General features: G+C 40.9%; 1 protein-coding gene across 1 annotated transcript in view; it reads left to right on the forward strand.

The window, feature by feature from the left end:
• The first annotated feature begins 11919 nt into the window (after positions 1–11919).
• The window catches only part of SLFN12L (schlafen family member 12-like), a 53553-nt gene continuing 46300 nt past the window's right edge, over positions 11920–19172 (forward strand). Inside the window, exon 1 of the mRNA XM_011999419.1 lies at positions 11920–12206. The gene's annotated coding sequence lies outside the window, so the exon portion shown is untranslated. The remainder of the gene's footprint in view (positions 12207–19172) is intronic.

A 19172-nucleotide genomic window follows, 5' to 3' on the forward strand; every position in this document is an offset into this window, starting at 1 on the left:
CCTGGAGCCACAGAAATGTCTCTTGGAGCTGAGCCTTCCACTCTATTTCAATGCCACTGGCCTTTTCGCAGTCTCCTTCACCTCCTACCTATGCAATTACAATAGACTAAATTAGTCCCCTGTCTCCGGCTTTCCCATTCAATCCAGCTATCATGCGTTAAACAGAGAAGTTCTCCTTAAATAGGGAACTGATTTTATGTAATACCTTGCTAACATATCTTCAGTGAGTCCCCACAGCCTTCAAACCTAACCAATTTTCAAGGATTTCATTAATATGCCCTGACTTGCTCTCCCAACCACATCCCTTATTGTATCTCCATCTCCCAGTGTTTCTCATGCACCCCAGCCTAGGTGGCATAGTTTTTGGGTGGTAGTATGGTGCCCTCCAGGCTGGTTACTTTGACTGGATAGGTCTCAAAAGTAGCCAGTTGACTGGCGCCTCATACTGGCTATGGGTCTCAAGCTTTCCAGGTCCAGAGCTCGATTGCCTTTTTGTACCAAGTCTAGATCAGTTTCTTGGGGATGCTTTATGCTAATCAAGCTCACAAAGGACCAATGCATAAATGAAAATGCTACTCTGTTAATTTATAGTGAGGACCATAGTCATAAGTGGGTCAAATGCTTTTGCTAATCAATGCCCTCAACAGTAATTTAGGAAGCTAAATTATATGAACATAGCCTTACAGTAAGGGAAGCTAGCAATTTGATTCAAATGTTAAAAGTCTTCAGGCCATATTAGACTATTGCAATATCTATTAGGTGGGTTCAAAAGTGCAAAAACTGCAGTTACTTTTGCACCAACTTAATATAAAATAAGATTGCAATATTTCTAAAATAAAGATATTTCTATCGCAAGCACTAGACAAATTAGTTTACAGGTTTACAAGCTAAAGCAAATTTAGAATGCTAAAGATGACTAATTTTTTATTATTCTCTGCCTTCAGATGAATTTTTTTTTCTGTCTTGGTTTCTAAAGTTTCCAGGTTCACCACCAACCCTCTCTGTACTGCCCCCAACATTTTTTGCCTACATTTATTCTCTACGTATGTGAATACACACATGTAGGCTAGAAACGCCTTATACTCTGCCACTGGCCTGGAAAGTAGTCTTCCTATAAGAGGCCTTTGCACATCTCTGATCTCTTCCATTATGACTTGGTGCTAATTTTTAAATCCAACTCTCAGAGTTTACTGGGACCCTGAGTGGCAACTTTACCACTGACACCACCCACACACATCCCTGACTCTTGGTCTGTGCCTGTGCCGTTTTCTCAGTCTTTAAACCCTTTTCTGTCCCCTCCACCTTTGAAATCCTTACTTGTCAATCACATCCTTGTTCAAATGCCTACTACCTCAATTAAACTTTTACTATCTCCTTAAGTGAAACTTTCCAATGTATATGATACATATGAGAAATAAAATAAAAATTCCCTTTTTCTAGTCAGCTCCTCAAATGGCTGAGCCAATTCTGTGCTCTTCAAGTTGCTCTTGCTTTTGCAAGGATTTTTACATTGCTTTGGAAGTATTCCTATTTCCAAACTGTTTTTAACTTCTAGAAAAGTTTAGGATAACTTGATTGACTCTGGGAGGCTTGAATCCAGGAGAACACGTGGAAATTTTGGTTATGATTTTAGATAAAGCCCCTCAGCCTCCCAAGAGGTGGACGAGCAGGCAGGGTTTCGAGAAGCTCTCTTAGCTGCCTTTCTGAATTGCTTAGGCCCGTTAGAAGGGCTAGTCTGCACCTAGGCACGGATTGAAAAGAAAAACCTCTCCCTTGCTTCCCACTGCTCTAATTACCTGGTGTTTCTTCCTTTTGACCTTTCCTTGGGGGCTTTAAGGTATTTTTGGGTAGGAGGAAATGAAGTTCAGCAATCGGTTTTGCAAAAGATGCCAGTGCATTGACATTCTGATGTAAGGAGATGTATGAATTCTATAAAAATAATTTAAAGAGTCAAAGTCAACAGGGTATGAAGGAGCATGAGTGGGACAGGGAATTGTTATATTTTAGTCATAAGCCTTAGTGCCATTTGACTTTTTAAAATATATGCATGCATCACATAATTTTTAATAACATAATTGATTTGTAAAGAATCGTTTCAAATATTGAATTTGAGAGTCTTTGTCAGTTCTTAGTCTAGTGAAACAACTCAATCAGGATGAAAGTAGAATAACTAACTCAGTGAGTCTCAACCCTGGATGCTCATTACAATTTCCTGGGGAACTTAAAAAAAAAAATCAGTGATCAGGCCAGACACCAGACTAATTAACCTTAGCAAGTCTGGATACAGGCTCGGGCATCGGTATTTATTAAATGTTGTCCAGGCAGGGTGCAGTGGCTCATGCTTGTAATACCAGAACTTCGAGAGGCTGAGGTCGGGGAGGAATCACTTGAGGCCAGGAGACCAGCCTGGGCAACATAACAAGACCCCATCTCTACAAAAATGTTTTTTAAAAACTTAGCTGGGCATGGTAGTGCATGCTTTTAGTCCTAGCTACTCCAGAGGCCAAGGTGGGAGGATCACTTGAGCCCAGGAGTTTGAGGCTAAAGTGAGCTATGATTACTCCACTACACTCCAGCCTGGGTTAGAGAGCAAGACTCTATCTCTTAAAAAAAAAGTCCAAATGATTCTAATATGTTACAAGGGTTGAGAACCATTGAACCCTTCTCCTAGTTTCTTATTTTTGTCCTCAAAAAATGTGTGCACATTTCTCTTCCTATTAAGACTGTGAGCTCCTTGAGAGTAAGAGGATGAGTAGAACAACTAGTACAGTGCCTCACACACGGCAGGTGCTCAGTAAATATTTGCTGAACTGTACTTGTAGCTTTTAGAAAACTAGAATTTACAATGATTTTATTCAATAGTATGAATTTCTAATGTTAGAGATTTCAAAGAAGTCAGTGTGGAGAATAATCTTTAATGCTGTAATAATGAAGAATAAGGGAACAATAAAGGCAACTCAATTGTTTTTAGGCAACAGGTCAAATTAAGGATCTATGATGATAGTTCGTTAGATTCAAATGTAAGATTAGGAACTGGTGGGGACTAAGAATAATTGACTGACTGGGTTGTACTTACAATACTCAATGTTTTCTACAAAGTCTTAATATAGATGGATAAAGCAATTAACTAAATGAAATAACTAAGATAAAAGAGAAGCTTTAGAAGCTGTGAGAAGTTTCTAAAACCTACTCTTAAAAAGGGTAATATAATATTATTATGGAAATGGAGAAAAGCAAAATTAAAAGTTCTTAAATCAGGCTGGGTGCAATGGCTCACGCTGGTAATCCTAGCACTTTGGGAGGCTGAGGCAGGTGGATCACCTGAGGTCAGGAGTTCGAGACCAGCCTGACCAACATGGAGAAACTTTGTCTTCACTAAAAATACAAAATTAGCTGGGCATGGTGGCGCATGCCTGTAATCCCAGCTACTCCGGAGGCTGAGGCAGGAGATTGCTTGAACCTGGGAGGCGGAGGTTGTGGTGAGCTGAGATCGCACCACTGCACTTCAGCCTGGGCAACAAAGGGTGAAACTCTGTCTCAAAAAAAAAAAAAAAAAAAGTTCTTAAATCATCTTATTATCTGGGCGTAACTTTTTTTTCATTTTTGCTTATTTATTTCTATTCTTTGTTGATATGGAAAAATATTTTCACATAGTTATGATCAAGTGCTTTATATCCTATATGTGTGCTTTTTCCATTTAATTGTTGTGTGAGATATTGCTATAGACTACATTATTGTTCCCAATCTTTCATATCTGTCTATATCTATACCCTTTGTAGTTACTAATGTCAGAGGTAGAGATATTTTCCAGCCCTATAATATGGCCTTGGTCATGTGACTTGGAATGTTAGTAGTTGTGATGTGCACTGAGGCTGCACCTGGACTTTCAGCATTGGGTTTACTCTCTCGGGTTTCTGCTATTTCCATACAAAGAATGTACCCTGGGTGGTGCTCCAGCCACTGAGATATGTGAATCCAACTCCAACTCAACTCATGGCCTGGAGCCAAGTTCCACCAGTCCTAACTAGCTCCACCAAAATCCAGCTGATCTGAAAGTGCATGAATGAGAAATAAAAGCTTATTATTTAATGACTGAGATTTCAAGGTTGTTTGTTTTGTAGCTGTAGCCGACTAATGCAGGCATTTCCTTATGTTATAGCAGTCTTCAATATAATCATTTTTAATGGGTGCACCATATCCTAGCCAGATCATATGAAATTTCAATGATCATTCCCTTGTTATTTGTGTCACTAGCAATTTTACACCAATTAAAATTAAGCCAGGCACATACTCAGGCATACAACCTTTTCTTTTTCTGGTATAGTTATAAATCCCTGGAGATGGGTTTACTGGACGAAAAGGTGACCTGGATGAAAGAATCACCTTATTCAGATTAGTTCTGATGGGAAGTGAATAGAAAACCCCAATCACTGCATCTGATAACATATACATTTTGCTGCATTAACTAAGAGAACAAAATGCTGACATCAGGTTCCGATGACAAAAAAGAGCAATGATATCTTGGAAACAGGTGACTCTAAAAGGGCTGCAAGGGAGCACAGAGAGTGAAACTAAGGCTCACCACCCTAACCCGGAGCTGCAGAGGAAGAACTTAACTTGGAGAACTATGGGTAGAAACATGAATTATATAACTTCGACACCGTATTAAAAAAAAATTCTGTGGTCACTTAAAACTGACATAGGGTACAAAGAGAAAAGAAAAGATGCCTCTGACCATGACCAGAACCTTTTAATATTTTTTTAATTAAAAAAATTTTTTGAGACAGGGTCTCATTCTTTTTGCTCACATTGGGGTGCAGTAGCGCAATCACAGCTCACTGCAGCCTCCACTTCCCAGGATCAGGCGATCCTCCCACCTCAGCTTCTGAGTAGCTGGGATTACAGGTGTGCGCCACCACGCCTGGATAATTTTGGCACTTTTTGTAGAGACAGGATTTTGCCATCTTGCCCAGGCTGGTCTCAAACTCCTGAGCTCAAGCAATCCACTTGCCTCAGCCTCCCAAAGTGCTGGGATTACAGGCGTGAGCCACCGTGCCCAGCCTAAACAGGACTTTTTAAAAGGAGAAACTCTGACATGGAGAAACTCATTTGAGAAAAGAGGAGAAACTGCAGAGGTCAACTCGATCTTCTATGAAGCTGACTTGCTTCCGTTTCCCCAAGGTTTTGGGCAAGCTGAACATAAAATTATTTTCAAGAAGCTTCAATCTGAAATAAATACAAAGTTTATAATAACTGCATGCTACTATTTATTGAAATCTTACTATAATCAGCTACAATTTGCTAAATGCTTTGCATACATTCTCACAACTCCTCTATGAAATATCTACACATTATCTCTACTTCGTAAATGATACAGCTGAAGCACAGAGAATTTCACTTTCTCAAAGTCACGTATCAAGTAAGTGGCTAAGCTTGTTAAATGTGACATTTAAATAGAATCCTTATTCTCATAATCCAAACTCTGAGAAGTTATAAATACTCTGAAAATACTCTCCAGTGTATGCTGGAATATTCAGAGTGAACAAGAATACTTAACGTTTTCCATCAGGGTCCTCTGTCAAGCTCTCGTCTCTGGAAAGTGTTAGCCTTTATTGTAAGCACACAGCTGACTAGCCTATTCTGTTTCCTACAGTTAATATCTGCAGTCATCACAGAGCCTCTTGATCATTCTGGAAAAATCGGAATTTCTTGATCTGCAAAGCTCAGTATCAGACTCTGCTCATATTCCTGATCCATCCAAGGTCAGACCCTCCTGACAGGAACTGCCAGATCCCCTCCAAGGCTGCTGCATCTTACCTTCTCCCATTGCAACCTTGCAGCCATTTCCTGGTGATGTAGAATTACGATGTCCCCACCTTCCTTCCCTTAAAATCCCAGACAAATATAGGTACAACGTCAGAGCAGATATTGCTGATTATCAAAGGAAATGGGCATTTAGAAAGTTCCAGGGACAGTGTTTTCTCTCTGAATCTACCTCATTCACAAAGGGAAGGAGGGCCCTTTGCTGCTCCATTCAATATCTTCAGTTAACAGAAGGCAAATGTGATTTTGAAAGAAATGGGATCAGTTTTCACTTTTGTTCCTTCTTTCATTCTCAATTTAAAATAGGTGTGAATAATGAGAAATTAAGACATAGCCACTGTGTATTTTCTCTTGTTATTGTTTACTACTTCAGAGTTCTCTTGGACCAATTGCAGATAAAGTCCCTCATCCCTGCTTTAATCAGGGAAGGCTGTCTTTGCCCAGTTGTACAGCTTGAAAGAGGCGTGTGGTAGAGGGGGAGACAATGAAGGAAGCAGGTGCTTCCTTCCTAGCCAGCCAAATATGACAAACCCCACCAACCAAAGGCTAATACCTCAAAATACCTTTACAGTCCCATTGATGTCTCCTCTGATACATACAGTTACAACAAACATATATTAAGTGCTTAGTATGTGCTAGACATGGTGCAAATTGTTTTAAAAATATATCTTTTAACCCCCCAACCAGTCTTTGAATTATGTATAGCAGTAAGGTAGGATAAGACAGTGTAAGTGTTAAGAGCTTGAGTCCAGGGTTCAGGTCAACTCTGGCCTGGAATTCCAATTCTATTCTTAATTGGCTGGATGATCTTGAGCAAGTTACTTTACCTCTTTAAGATTCAGTTTTCTCATCTATAAAACAGAGGTAAAATTCATACCTATGTCTTAAGGTAAAGATGAAGATTGAAAGCTAATACTACATTTAGGCTGACCATGGTGGCTGACACCTGTAATCCCAGTATTTTGAGAAGCCGAGGCAGGTGGATCATGTCAGCCTAAGAGTTTGAGACCAGCCTGGGTAACATGGTGAAACCCCATCTCCACAAAACAAATGAACAAGCCCCCAGAATTTGTCAGGCATGGTGATGCGTGCCAGTAGTCTCAGCTACTTTGGGGGCTGAGGTGGGAGGACCACTTGATCAACCAGGAGGTTGAGGTTACAGAAAGCCGCTACACTGTAGACTGGGGGACAGAGCATGATACTGTCTGAAAAAGTAAAAATAATAAATAAATATGACATTGGCTGGGCACGGTGGCTCATGCCTGAAATTCCAGCACTTTGAGAGGCTGAGGCAAGAAGATCACTTGAGGTCGAGAGTTCAAGACCAGCCTGGTCATCATGGTGAAACTCTGTGTCTACTAAAAATACAAAATAATTAGCTGGGTGTGGTGGCACGCACCTGTAATCCCGGCTACTTGGGAGGCTGAGGCAGAAGAATCACTTGAGCCTGGGAGGCAGAGGTTGCAGTGAGCCAAGATCATGCTACTGCATTCCAGCCTGGACGACAGAGTGAGACTCCGTCTCAAAAAACAAACAAACAAACAAATAAATAAGATATTTAAATAAAGCATAGTATGTGGAAAGCTCCCAATAAATTTTAGATCTTAATAGTTCCAATTTACAGCTGAGGAGACTCTGACTTAAAAGATAAATACTTAGGGCCAGTTTCGATGGCTCACACCTGTGATCTCAGCACCTTAGGAGGCCAAAGCTGGAGGATTGCTTGAGGCCAGGAGTTTGAGACCAGCCTGGGCAATATAGAGAGACCCTATCTCTATAAAAAAAATTTTTAAATTAGCAGGGTGTGGTGGCACGCTCCTGTAGTCCAGCTACATGGGAGACTGAGGTGGAAGGATTGTCTAAGCCCGAGAGTTCAAGGTTATAGTGAGCCATGATCACACTACTGCACTCCAACCTGGAGAACACCACAAGACTCTAGCTCTAAAAATAAATAAATAAGTAAATAAATAAACAAATAAATCATAAATACCTTACCCAAGATCACAGCACTAGCAAGTTCTGAGTCTGAGATCTGAACCCGTGTCTGTCCGACTCCAAAGTCCATGTTAGCTTCTATGTTCTTCTGTTTGTACATCAAAGTTAAAGGCATAAGTCTCCTTCTGTGTTGACAGTAATTCATTTGATTTTATGTTGAGACTTGGATCAAATACACTTAGAATACTGATGGCATTCTTAGCCTCTAAATTTTTCTACAAAATCAATATGATTACGTAAATGACTTACATAATAGGAAAATGTTCAGAGGATAGCATTTTGTATACTAAGAAACATAAAAAATATATCTGTCATTACAAGTTCTATATAATTACATTATAGAAAGATTAGAAAATAGAGAACCACAAAAGAAAATTCAATCCCTATTATTACCGCTGAATCATGCAACTGCTTTCACTTTTGCTTGTTCATTTCCTGGGCTAGTCTAGTGGCAGATATATTTTAGCAGAGTTGTAATCATAGCATACATTCCATTTTATATCCTGTTTGGGTTGATTGTTCCAGTGACCCCTTTCTTCTCTGCAGTGTCCCATATAGTATGTGAGGCATTTCCCACATTGCAGCCTAGGGAGAGGTGGTTCTCAGTGCCTTTGAGTAAGGAGCCAAGATTATCAGTGCAGTAGTGACCCTTACGTTCCAACTGGTTTCATGAGCAGCCGGAACTCGTGCCTATAGGGAAGAAGATGATGGGCAAGTAAAGGAGGAGAAAGCTCTTCACCTAACTCCATAAAATATGGGGTAGAGTGGGGTGGGGTGGGGGCAGACATTTTAGGGAACTGCGCAACAGAGCAACACAATTAGGACAGAAGCAACCTTCTTTCCTTGCTTCCCCATGGGTCATTGTGGGAAGATGGTATGTGGGTGTGCCCTCCTTGTGCAGTTGCCAGGCACAGAAATCAGGAGGTCTGTAAAGCAAACGTCTGTTTGGCTAAAGGTACCGAAGGGTGGCAGAATCGGTTGTCCCCAAATATGCCCTTTTGGCACAAGGATTATTTTGAGCTAAAGGCACTTGAAAGTAGCAGATGCATATGAGGACACAAAGGCATAAAAATAATATAACGGACTTTGAAGACTCGGGGGAAGGGTGGGAGAAGGGTGAGGGATAAAAGGCTACACATTGGGTGCAGTGTACACTGCTCGGGTGATGGGTGCACCAAAATCTCAGCAATTACTACTGAAGAATTATCCATGTAACCAAACACCACCTGTTCCCCCAAAACTGTTGAAATAATAATAATAATAAAAAGAAAATAGGCCGGGCGCGGTGGCTCAAGCCTGTGATCCCAGCACTTTGGGAGGCCGAGACGGGCGGATCACGAGGTCAGGAGATCGAGATCATCCTGGCTAACACGGTGAAACCCCGTCTCTACTAAAAAATACAAAAAACTAGCCGGGCGAGGTGGAGGGCGCCTGTAGTCCCAGCTACTCGGGAGGCTGAGGCGGGAGAATGGCGTGAACCCGGGAGGCGGAGCTTGCAGTGAGCTGAGATCCGGCCACTGCACTCCAGCCCGGGCGACAGAGCGAGACTCCGTCTAAAACAAAACAAAACAAAACAAAACAAAACAAAACAAAACAAAACAAAACAAAACAAAAATAGAAGATGCAAAAAGGGAATCTTAATCTTTTTTTCTTCCTGAAAACAGGAGATAAAAGTCCCATGTGAAAGATGCCGTCCCTGTACCAGGAGAAGAAAAAGCATTCTTTGACAGGGGTCATAATCCTCTATAAACAGACCTTGCTAAAATAACCCTTATCCTCCTTTGCCTCCACACATAATTTAATGTAATTACTTTTCTACAATTGCACTCTTTGCTCATCCTACTACATAAGCATTTAGGTTTCGGCACTTCTTCAATTTTCTATAGGGGCTCCTATATGTAAAAATCTGTATGTTTTTCTCTTGTTAATCTGTCATAGGCCAATTTAATCCTCAGGCCTAGCCAAAATCCCTAAGAGAACAGAAGTAAAGTTTTGCCTCCCCTATAGTTTCTGGTAGTGAAAATGGGACCCTAGAAGGCTGGGATGCGCCACTCACTTCAGAGCCTGTGGGTGGGATCCCGGAAGAGCTGACAGAACCTGCAAAAGGTAAAAATTCTTACCAAAGTCAGCTCCCCCACATATCTACCTGAAGTGCCCTGTGGAGAGGAGAACGTTAAACATTTTACTTGTCTTTTCCTTTCCAAATTCAGATCGGCAGGAGAAAAACATTTGTAAGAATGAGTTCTTTGAATTGTCACTTTTATAAATTTGGTCTAGGTATGATCCACAGCCTCCCAGGAATAATAAAAAGTCCTTGTGTGCATTGTCGATGTCGTTTGTGTTGTTTGTCACAAGGAAGAAAATCGTAAGATGAGATTCTTCTTTCGTTTTATGTCCCGAGAGCCTGGTTTTAAAATAGTCTCTCCGGTCTTCGCCGCCAGGGGGCGCAAGTGTTGCCGGTTTGCATCAGGGGGCCCGCCTGGAACCCAAGTTCTAAGATAAGCAGCATTTTCGTCCGACTGTGCCAGCTCTCAGAGAAGTTTGTCTTAATAAAAGGTCCCAGTCCATAAGAGGCGTTTGTCATCTGAACTTTCATTGTCTTTTTTTTTTTTTGAGACACGGTTTCACTCTGTCGCCCACACTGGAGTGCAGTGGTGTGATCTCAGTCACTATAACCTCCACCTCAATAGGCTCGAGTGATTCTCCTGCCTCAGTCTCCCGAGTATCTGGAATTTCAGACATGCGCCACCACACCTGGCTAATTTTTGTATTTTTTGTAGAGACGGGGTTTCACCATATTAGCCAGGCTGGTCTCGAACTCCTGACCTCAAGTGATCCGCCCACTGCAGCCTTCCAAAATACTGGGATTACAGGCGTGAGCCACCGCACCCGCCAAAATGGCTGCATGGCTTGCATCCTCCTTGGGGATGCCTCTTGCATCCGTCGTTAAGTGATAAAAGCCTTATTGATTTTAAGCTATAAAAACTTACCGGTTTTGAGTCATAATTAAGATAGGTACAGCTTTGAAGATTTGAACTTTTATATCTAAAAGGATTTTGTTTTTAAAGAAAGCTGTCATCCTAAACAAATGTCTATGGAAAGATGAGATCGAAAGAAAATATTAATAGGCAAAAATGAGAATCAACTTTTACCAAAAGTATTAAATTTTGTGTTTATGTATACCTAATTCATGGCTAAGATTTTAAATGAAAATTTTAAGATCTGTTTGTGCCTGTCTCTTTGTTTATGCCTATGTATGTGTGTTGTGTATATGTGATATTTCTCTACCTCCTGATGATATTGCACCGCTACTTGATAGTCTAATTCAGAATGTCTGGGGAAGGACCTTAGCATCTGAATTTTTAAAAAGCATGCCAAAGGATTTGGACAAGCAGCCAAGATTGGGAACTAATTATCTGATTAATGAATGACATCTCTAATTCAATTACCTCTAGTGCACAGCCCCTTTTCTTATAGCTAAAAATGATTGCTAAATCCACACTGTAATAATTTTTTCAATGTATAAAGATAGACACCCAAAAGAAATGGAACAAGAAACCAACAAGAGCTCAAGGGAATTGTGACTCCTGTGGGCTGTTGAGGGAGACAGCAGGTCAAAAATTAGCAGGAACTTGATTAGAACGATAGCAACAGTATTGGCAGCTAAATTAATAACAGTGAATCCAGCAGGAATTTCATCTCGGCTGCAGTGACAACTATTAGGATTATGTAGGCTACTATAAAAATTAAAAGAGAAAGTCAGTGAGATGCACCGTTTAATTTCCTTTCTGGCTCTTTCACTGTTTCTTTTCATTTTGTTTTTTCCCTTTTCCTTGCCAACAGAAAAATATTTCTTGAGTAACTCAGGCCTACTGTACGAGGTAACAATTCTCTCCTCCCTTTCCATCTTCTTCCTCTCCAGTTCCACTCCCGAGAGAGTAATCCTTAATAACAGTTTGGTGTGTATCCAAAAAAAACTTTTTTGTAGCATTGTTCTCCAGAGTGTTTGAAGGATTTCTTCTAATAAAGTTTCTTTAGTCTTTAGCCAGAACTAGTCTTTGACCCACTTACTCTACTGATAAGCAGGAAATAGCACTTTTTTTCCCCCCTTGAAGCTAGAAAGGCAGGCCTAAAGTGAGTAGGAGCATTCTGGGAAATGGAAACTTAAAAAAGGCGGCAACCTTCTAGTTTCATTCTCAGAAATACCAAAGCAGTCTTTTTCCTGGGCTTGTTTTTCTGCAGAGAGCTCAGATTTGAGAGCCATTTCTAGCCTTTGAGGGTTACCACTGTCCTCAGCCAAACTGCAGGGACTCCTAAGTATATCAGAACTCCTGAAACTTTCTCATCTTTTCAGCATCTCAATCCTGTGGAATCTTTTAATTCGCAAGGTAAGTACAGATTGTCCGGAGAGATCTGAGCCGTGCCTATTCAACGGAATGCAGAGTCTCTCAAAGAGACCTCATAACTCTCAGATGAAAATCCCCTCTGTGGCTGTAGACTCTTCCAGACATACCCACTTTAAGCAAGAGAGGACGAAGTAGACACTTCACGTCTACACTTTTAATAAATAAATGAAATCGACAATGAGAGGAGCTGGCCCTTAGACTGGACTCACCTTGTAGCTGAGGCCTGGGATGTAGGACTCCAGCCCAGAGAGTCCCGCATCCTGGCTGGGCTGAGAAAGAGAGATGTAGAGGGTTCTCATAGTTCTGGGGAGCAAACCTTCAGATGAGACAAGGGAGGAGCCTTGGGAGGAAGGGATGCTTGTGAAGATTCTTTTTTTTTTGAGACAGGGTCTTGCTCTTTCACCCAGGCTGGCGTGCAGTGGCGCAATCACAACTCACTGCAGCCTCGACCTTCCAGGGCTCAAAGGATCCTCCCGCTTCAGCCTTTGAAAGTGCTGGGACTACAGGCACTGAGCACGAGGGTGCCTGGCTAATTTTTTTTGTTTCTGTAGAGAGGAAGTCTTGCTAGATTGACCAGGCTGGTTTCAAACTCCTGACCTCAAGCAATCGTCCTGCCGTGGCCTCCCCATGTGCTGGGATTACAGGCGTGAGCCACTGTACCCGGCCGTGCCTGTGAAGATTCTTTAGCAGTTAGCTGATTGCTTCATCGCTATGAAAAGGGGTTTCTTATTTTGATTTTTCTTTTTTTTGAGACAGGATCTCACTCTGTCACCCAGGCTGGAGTGCGGTGATGCAATCGTGGCTCACTGCAGTCTCGACCTCCCCAGGCTCAAGTGATCCTCCCATCTCAGACTCTCTGGAGGAGCTGAGACTATAGACCAGGCACCACCACACCCAGCTAATTTTTTTGTATTTTGTAGAGACTGGATTTCCCTGCTCAGACTGGTCTCAACCTCCTGGGCTCAAGCAATCTGCCCACCTTAGCCTCCCAAAGTGCTGGGATTACAGGCATGAGCCACTGAGCCCAACTGTGTTTTCTTGTTTTTCATAATATATATACTGTTTTGTTTTTAGAGAAACTTAAGCTGTGTTGACTGGGAAACTATGATCTAGTTGGATTGAGATGTAATTTTTGCAAGTGTGTCACTGCATTGGGTTATGTTGTTTACTGACATTAATTAAAGTAGATACTTGTGAAAGCCCTATGTGTTCTGTCTAGCTATGTTTTTACGTATGACTTTTGCTTGCCTGTGTTTAACAGAAATAGACCCATGTTTTTCTTGTTATCAAATGTGTTTTATAAAATAAATGCTATCACAAATACCAGGGAGATTATTCCAGAACGGTTATTCTTACCAGAGTAATGAAAACTCTCTTGTCTTCCAAGAGGCCTAATAATTTGGGAGACCAGTTTGCACAATGATTAAGAGTCTAGATTTTAGGTCGGGTGTGGTCGCTTATGCCTGTAATCCCAGCACTTTGGGAGGTCAAGGTGGGAGGATTGCTTGAGCCCAGAAGTTTGAGAACAGCCTGGGTAACATAGCAAGACCCCATCTCTACAAAACCAACAAACAGAAAAACTAGCCAGGGCCGGGTTTGGTGGCTCATGCCTGTAATCCCAGCACTTTGGGAGGCCGAGGAAGGTGGATCATTTGAGGTCAAGAGTTTAAGATCAGACTGGCCAACGTGGTAAAACACTGTCTCTACTAAAAATACAAAAATTACCTGGGAGTAGTGGTGCGTGCCGGTCATTCCAGCTACTCAGGAGGCTGAGGTGGAAGGATCACTTGAACCCAGGAGGTGGAGGGTGCAGTGAGCCGAGATCCCACCACTGCCTTCAAGCCTGGGCAGCAGAGCGAGAATCTATCTCAAAAAGAAAAACGAGAAAACTAGCCAGGCATGGTGGCATACACCTGTAGTCCCAGCTACTTGGGAGGCTGAGGTGGGAGGACTGCTTGAGTTCAGGAGCTGAAGGCTGCAGTGAGCTATGACTGCACCACTGCACTCCAGTCTGGATGACAGCGAGACCCTGTTGCTTAAAAAAAAAAAAAAAAAAAAAAAAAAAAAAAAAAAAAAAAAAAAAAAAAAAAAAAAGAGAGATTTTTTTTTTTTATAAAAACCTTTTTCTTTTTAGAATCAAATACTCCTGGATTTGAGCCTCACCCATACGACTCTGAATATGTCCCCCATCCTCCGCTTCCTCCTTGATAAAATAAAGGTAACAGTATTTGTTGTGAGGAATCAATGAGATTATGTATATAAAGGTTTTGGTACAGTTCCTGGCTCAATAAATGTTAGCTCTTTCAGCTCATGAGGAACACAAACATCAATCTTCCTACTCTGCCCTTTGTTTTTAATCTGGACTTGATTGATTTGATCTTCTTATATCAGAATTCTTGATTCCAGGCCTTGGTAGAGATTTCTGCTTCTGGCTGCTTAAGCTTTGGCATATATCCAGGTTCTCTCTCCACCTTTGGATCCTTTCTCCCTTTCAGTGTTTGGCTAAGCTATGGTTTTTAATCCGGGGTGAGAAGCAGTATCTCATAAACAGCTCCCACCAGTGACTGGGCCCATTCTGGTTCTTATCCATTGGATTGAGATGGAAGAGGAGCAATTAAAATAATAGACACGAATTGCCATCAATCGCCAGGCCGCTCGGCTTACTTCTAAATCTCTCTCAACTCTGCCGGCTTAATTCTAAATCTCTCTCAACTCTGCCTACTTCTCCATTGTCACCACCTTAGTCTACATCACCATCTGTTCTCATTTGGGCTGCTGAAACCATATCCTGAAAGGTCTTTTCCATGACTGCTCTAGCCTGCTTCAGCTAGAAAGAACTTTAAAAAACGTTCGTCTGATGCCGTGTCTTCCTGCTTAACATCCTCCAATGGCTTCCCATTACTTTTTTTTTTTTTTTGAGATGGAGTCTTGCTCTGTTGCCAGGCTGGAGTGCAGTGGGACGATCTCAGCTCACTGCAACCTCTGCTTCCCTGGTTCAAGTGATTCTCCTGCCTCAGCCTCCCAAGTAGCTGGGACTATAGGTGTGTGCCACCATGCCTGGCTAATTTTTTGTAATTTTAGTAGAGATGGGGTTTCACCGTGTTAGCCAGGTTGGTCTCCATCTCCTGACCTCATGATCTGCCCACCTCGGCCTCCCAAAATGCTGGGATTACAGGTGTGAGCCACCGTGCCCAGCCCTTTCTTTTGAGACAGAATCTCCTTCTGTTGCCCAGGCTGGAGTGCAGTGGCGTGATTTCGACTCCCTGCAACCTCTACCTCCCAGGTTCAAGCGATTCTCATTCCTCAGCCTCTCAAGTAGCTGGGACTATAAGCGCAGCCCGACTAATTTTTTTATTTTTAGTAGAGATGAGGTTTCACTATGTTGACCAGGCTGGTCTCAAACTCCTGACCTCAGATGATCTGCCTGCCTCGGCCTCCCAAAGTGCTAGGATTACAGGCGTGAGCTACGACGTCTGGCTGGCTTCTCATTACTCTTAGGGTAAAGCCAGGAATCCTTAAAGTGGCTTACCGAACAATGCACAGTCTGACACCTGAGCATCGTTCCAACCTCATCTCCTGCCTCTATCCCTCCAGCTCTGTGCTGTCAGTCTTTTGAACTTGACATACTCCTTCTTACTTCTGTCTAGAAAATTATTCCCACCCTTCTTCACCAAATTAACTCTTCACATCATTTGCATTCTTCAGATCCTAATTCAAATGTTACTTTTTCTGGAAATCCTTATCTGGACCCATTTCCCCTCCAACTGCCAGGTGAGGGCAGTGTTTCCACTCTAAGCTCCCCTGACATTCTAAACTTTTGTCCGTTAAGAGTCACTTGTTTACTGTCTACCTCCTCAAGAAGAGGGACCACGTTTGTTTTGTTCACCAATGTCTTTTCCAGATTTAGCACAGTGGTAGGCAAATAATAGATATCCAATAAATATTTGTTGAGTAAATGATTTATGACTATTATTTATATTTATGAATTGAGAGCAATTTCAATTTTAACACTTGAGATGTGCCCAGTTCATTAATATGCATCTTTTAAAAATAACTTCTACATGCAACATTGTATTAAGCATCTTCTTGATGAAACGTAATATAGCCTTTGAAACCTATAACTAAAAGCGTAATAACTTGGAAGGGTTGTAGCGGTGTTATGTGATAAAAGCAGAATATAAAATTCTGTTTATTTGATGCTTACAAATTGTGAAAGAATGTAATATTACTAAGACGATAAGAGATAAGGGAGATAAGGGTGAAAAGGTTATTGATCGTCATAATATTGTTTATACAATATATAAAACTGAATGTTGTAGCCTGCCATTTTTTGTGTGTCAAACAATATATATTTAATAATGTGATAATTATATAATTTTGAAGTTTTTTTTGTTTTTGTCTTTTGAGTTGTTTTTGTTTTTGAGATAGGGTCTCACTCTGTCACCCAGGCTTGAGTGAAGTGGCATGATTTTGGTTCACTGCAACCTCCGCCTCCCGGATTCTAGCGATTCTCCTGCCTCAGCCTCCCAAGTAGCTGGGATTATAGGCACCTGCCATCATGTCTGGCTAATTTTTGTATTTTCAGTAGGGGTGAGGATTTCACTGTGTTAGCCAGGCTGGTCTTGAACTCCTGGCCTCAAGTGATATGCCTGCCTTGGCCTCCCAAAGTGTGAGGATTGTAGGTAAGAGTCATGGTGCCTGGCCTGATTTTGAAGTTTTAAAAAAAGTTTTCCCATAATCCCAATGGAGCCAGGTACTTTATAAAATTTTTCTTGATAACGTCCCGGATGCTTTTTATTCTGTTATTGATTTATCTGCATTATCAATTTTTTATCAAACAGGTTTTGCTTTTGTGCCTTTTTTTTTTTTTTTTGAAATGGAGTCTCACCCCCTTTTGTGCAGGCTGGAGTGCAGTGGTGCCATCTTGGCTCACCGCAACCTCCACCTCCTGGGTTCAAGCGATTCTCCTTCCTCAATCTCCCAAATAGCTGGGATTACAGGCATGCGCCACCACGCCCAGATAATTTTTGTATTTTTAGTAGAGTTGGGGTTTCACTATGTTGATCCACCTGCCGCAGCCTCCCAAAGTGTTAAGATTACAGGCGTGAGCCATCGTGTCCGGCCTGTGCCTATTTTTAAAAACCATTCTTTTATGTTTTCAAATTTCTTAATACATATTTTGATGGAAACAAATCTTTCTCAGGTATTACTTTAGAGGAATAAATCTACTAGAGTTTTCTGTGTATTGATTTTTTTCTTTAGGTCTTAAAGGGAGAAGAAAAGATGAGCAGTTATTGAGGTTTCTATTTCATACAAAATAATTCAGACTTTTCTATTTCTATTTCTATTATTTTCTATTTCATACAAAATAATTTTAGATATAGAAGAGAGTTGCCAGACCGGGCCCGGTGGCTCACACCTATAATCCTAGCACTTTGGGAGGCCGAGGTGAGTAGATCACCTGAGGTCAGGATTTCACGACGATCCTGGCCTACATGATGAAACCCCGTCTCTACTAAAAGTAAATAAATAAATAAATAAATATTAGCCAGGCATGGTGGTGGGCACCTGTAATTCCAGCTACTTGGGAGGCTAAGGCAGGAGACTCACTGGAACCTGGGAGATGGAGGTTGCAGTGAACCGAGATCGCGCCACTGCACTCCAGTCTGGGCAACAAGAGCGAAACTCCATCTCAAAAATAAATAAATAAATAAATAAATAAATAAATAAAATAAAAGAAGAGAGCTGCCAATATGAAAATTTTATCCAAGGAAACCAATGGCATGCTATACTTGAAAGAATATGTCCATAGGAATAAACATTAAAACTTTAAAGCTTGTATGTCACAAATGGCACGTTGCATAAATAATCTGACAAGGTTGTTTTAATGGTCATAAAATATAGAAGAAGACAGTTGTTAAGTTTTATTACAAGGAGCATATCAGACATATGAGTAAGATTGTGAAAGATTTCACCTTCTACATAATTTCCTGCTTAGAAGTCTATTTCCTTTTCACACCTGCATCAACCACCATTTTATTTGTTCATTTTTAAAAAATAATAAAGATGTTAGTGAAAAAAATAAAGACATTAGTGAGTTGTCTAAAAAGATGGAAAACCAGACAAAAAAGCAAAACAAGGAAAAACAAAACTTTTAATCTTATTAATTAATCAAATAAATTGCTTTCTGATTTTTCAATTTCCTCCTGCCCTTACACTTATTATTCCCTTTATTTTGTATTCCTCTGTGATCTAGTTCTTTTTCTAAGTTCTGTAAATGTTGATACAATTCACTCTACTTTTATCTTTCTCTTTAACCAATATAGGCATTTGGGGATATGGATTTTTCTCCACATATGTTTAAGCCATGTCATGGCAATTTGATGTGACCTAAACCATTTGTCCCCAGCAGGCAGATTCTTTGTATCTCTCACAGCACTGTGTTTAGTGTGAGCTTTCATTGAATGTTTCCTGCACGACTGAATCGAATAATGAAATGTTTTCATGGCATGCACAAATGCATAGTCAAGCGAAAGAGAAAGCTACTGTGCAGGTTGTGGCACAATTCCGTGAGTCTTAAGAGCCCCCTTCTCACTACAGCACGACTAAGTTTTATTGATTTGCACAACCACTCTCAAATACAAGTTCTTTGAAATAAAAAAGACTAAGAATCATTGATCTTCCTTTTACTTCATTTGTCAGATTTACCACCTCCCTTGACCATCTTCATTTCCCCCACTATCCACCTAAGAATGTATAGTCCAAAAGTTTAACTTCTCTCTTCTTTCTATTTTCTTTTCTTTCTTTCTTTCTTTCTTTCTTTCTTTCTTTCTTTCTTTCTTTCTTTCTTTTTCTTTCTTTCTTTTCTTTTCTTTCTTTCTTTCTTTCTTTCTTTCTTTCTTTCTTTCTTTCTTTCTTTCTTTCTTTCTTTCTTTCTTTCTTTCTTTC

Source organism: Mandrillus leucophaeus, unplaced genomic scaffold, assembly GCF_000951045.1.
Source record: "Mandrillus leucophaeus isolate KB7577 unplaced genomic scaffold, Mleu.le_1.0 Scaffold590, whole genome shotgun sequence".
Lineage (NCBI taxonomy): Eukaryota > Metazoa > Chordata > Mammalia > Primates > Cercopithecidae > Mandrillus > Mandrillus leucophaeus.